The sequence below is a fragment of the Phragmites australis genome, chromosome 12, assembly GCF_958298935.1.
Source record: "Phragmites australis chromosome 12, lpPhrAust1.1, whole genome shotgun sequence".
Taxonomy (NCBI): Eukaryota; Viridiplantae; Streptophyta; class Magnoliopsida; order Poales; family Poaceae; genus Phragmites; species Phragmites australis.
Window position 1 is genome coordinate 19,822,277 of NC_084932.1, and position 3,511 is coordinate 19,825,787.

The window sequence follows — 3,511 nt, forward strand, 5'->3', positions numbered from 1 at the left end:
ATTAGTGACGGGTCACAACTTGACTCGTCACTAATGATCCACTCATTATTGGCGGGTTGTCTTATACCAGTCATTAGTGATAGGTCAACTTGTATCCGTCACTAATGACTAGCTCCAGTCACTAATAACGGCATTCGCAAATATTTTTTATTTTTATTTATTTTTCTTTTATTTTTTCTCACCTTAGCAGCACTAGAATATAAGGTGTGACGGTATGGACACAAACGCATGTTCTAAAAATGATGCAGAAACTTCTGGCCACGAGAACTCAATTTTCCAAGCTGTTTTTAGCCTCAAAAATTCTCTGAACCCGACAAAGTAGGGAAGAAATAGATATATATTTTTTAGATATCTGTAGAGTCAAAAAAACGTAAAAATCGGAGTTCGTATGCAAAAGTTATGCCCGTTTTACTGAATGCACTTTGAGTCACCTATCAAATTATAACCCTCGATGAAATTTGGCAAAATTAGTCATTAGTGACGGGTCATGGTTATAACGCGTTACTAATGACCTTTGGCAAAGAATAAAAGATAAAGTATCCGGTTTCTATCACAACTACATAATAGCAGAGTATGTAAGGTGGCTACACACGTGAGGACGAGGTTGCTGGGTTCGATTCCCATGGAATGTAAACTTGAAAATAATGTGAAAAAAGCGTGCATCGACCCAATCCAGCGGCTGATGAAGTTTTTCACTTTTTTCTATATCCGTTGATAATTTTTGTTTGTGAGGCATTTGGGATGGACCTACGTTTGGATGGCTTAGGTGAAATTTTTTTTTGACTTTTTTGTTTCCAAAAAATGCTAAAATGTTTCTCGGTCATTAGTAACGGGTCAAATTACAACCCGTCACTAATGTTCAGTCAATAGTGATGGGTCACGGTTACGACCCGTCACTAATGACCTTATTAGTGATGGGTCATCACCCGTCACTAATGCTCTATCATTAGTGACGTGATAAGAGTGACGGGTACGAGACCCGTCACTAATACCGGTTATCACCCGTCACTAATGACTTTTTTCATGTAGTGGGGTCTGCAACCAAGGAGTCAGTTGCGCCCCCGATCTGGGTGCGATCGTGAAAACAGGCTCCCTTCATCTTTTGGTCGTCAGTTGGGATACGTTAGGGAGAGAGGGGTCCCTGATCAATTCCAACACTATGTCAAATAACTAACACAAAGATAAAAATGTTATGTACAAGAATATATATACTGACAAGTGAAAGGCCTGATGTTACAATAAGAAAAATAGGGTAAGTGAAAAACCTTGTAGAGGCGTTCCACGAATTGCTGGATGCCCTTCTTCTTTAGTGGATCGCTTCTTGCCAAGGAAAAATTCGTCGGTGATCAGATTTACTGATGGGTATGGGTAAAAGTTAGTACTGACAAAATGAAATTGGACAAAATTTGGTGCCAGCAAATTCCAAATTCAATTTGTAGCAGTTTTTCTTGGTTACTATTTTTTCGAAGATAGTGGTTTGTAAATTCCACAGATAGTGCACTGATATTGGAGATCCTCACATTTTGTTTCTTAACTTTTTTAATGTTCCACATTATATAGAACATCTGTTGGTGAAATTACTTCTGTGCTTATACTCTTACAGTGTGATGGTTGGACTCGCTGAGGCTAGGATGTTGCAGTTTCATCAGTGTATACTTGTTGACCAGACTTGTGCGGCACAAACTAAGCACTAATTAAGGTCGTCCATGGAAATATTTGTATTATTCTCCATCTTCCTTCCCAAATGATTCCTTTCGAAATGATTCCTTTGCTGTGAGTTTCAGGCTTTCAGTTGGGCACTCAGGAGTTAGGAGGTACAGCGTGAGCCGCGAGACAAACAACTCTAGCGTTGGACACACCATGCATGTACCAACGCCTTTTCTGCAGGAAATTTGCATGAAACAATATATTTCCTTTTGTGATTCCTACCAAGTTCCCGTAGTTCCAAACGGGGGCATAAAAGCAGTGATTTTAATGTAGCCATCCAAGTTGTGCATGTTAGCAATGCTTGGAACTTTCAAGTTGGACCTGAAGGATTCCCATTCCCTAGCTAGATGTCCCTCTCAACACTCTAGTGAGTGCCGATTGATGAACGGATCCGCAGCTGGATTTCCGTTCTGTCTGCCGGTAGGCTGATGTGACCGGTTGAATAATACTCGTTTTCAAGGTAGGCATGCTAATTTAAGCTTGCTCCCATAGACCATGAGGACAATTTGAATTCTTCAACGTTGAAAATTTGGGCACCATGGGTGCACCCGAACGTGCATGTGTGTCGCCGAATATGATGTTCTGGTTAACATAATATTTCTCTTGTTAAGGATACCACTTTGCTTACTGAACGTTAATTATAAGGACGCAATTATCGCACGTCACACTGCAGAATAAAAGACAGGTTAGCTATATATGTACATAGCGTTCTAGAGCTATTGCATTTTGAGTTTTGAGAAATATATTATGCTTTAAAGTTAGTATATAAATACTAACGTAAAAACACCAGATTCTTTCAATCCTATACCTAGCTAGCCTGGTATACACAGATCAATCCTATCTGACCGAACAATTGCGTCTAATAGCCGATGTTAATTTCATGTCGAGCTTTCCTTCAACAATAAATAACATTGTATGGCCCTAAAACACCATTACCTCTCATCACCTAACAAATAACACTGCTAATACTACCAGTGTGACCTCTAATGGTCATCAAATCACCAACTTAAAAGCATGTATTAGCAAAAGCTCATAGGACAGAACAAAATTGCTACTCTTTGAAGGATCGTGAGGTAATGGTCAAGTACACCATTATTGCATGTACCATTGAAGGATCCTTCAAGTCTCTTTGAAGGGTCGTGAGGTAGATACATGCAATGTTAGAAAAAGTGACTGATTTTTGGGAAGAAATCATGTAGCAAATGTTTATCGAAACCCAAGAAATTGACTAATTTGAGTAAGTATATACTATCTTGCTAACTTTTTCTAGAACGCTACAAGGTTGAATCGAGGGATTTTCTCCATGGAAAAATATTAAAAAAGGGCGAACACTCAACTAGAAAAATGAGAAACACATCCTATGGTTTAGGTGAAAAGAAGATAGGCAAGGATCATCTGAAAAGTCAAAATTCCTAACGCAATGTGCTAGCTCATCATATAAAACCATGGTGGTTTGATTTAGTAAATACTGCACCTAGTATTTAATACCAGTGTACATTGAAAACTATTACATACCAAACTGGATCTCAAGAATACTGTCGCCTAGTTTTCTCTAGCCTAAGATCCACCAAATGACTAAATCCCCCCAAAGAGATTTGTGGATGGATACAGCGGAGAAGGCGAAACCTGATAGGAGCTTCCACGGCCAGTCAGTGACAATTACCCTAGTCATCCAGTAGAAATTGCGAGCATGCACTCATGCATGCATGAACATTTTCCATCCCTCCGAACAACATCCCGTGTACGGAGGTTAAATGGTTTGACATCATGGCTGAACTTTCATGACGTGGTTTTGTTACTCTAC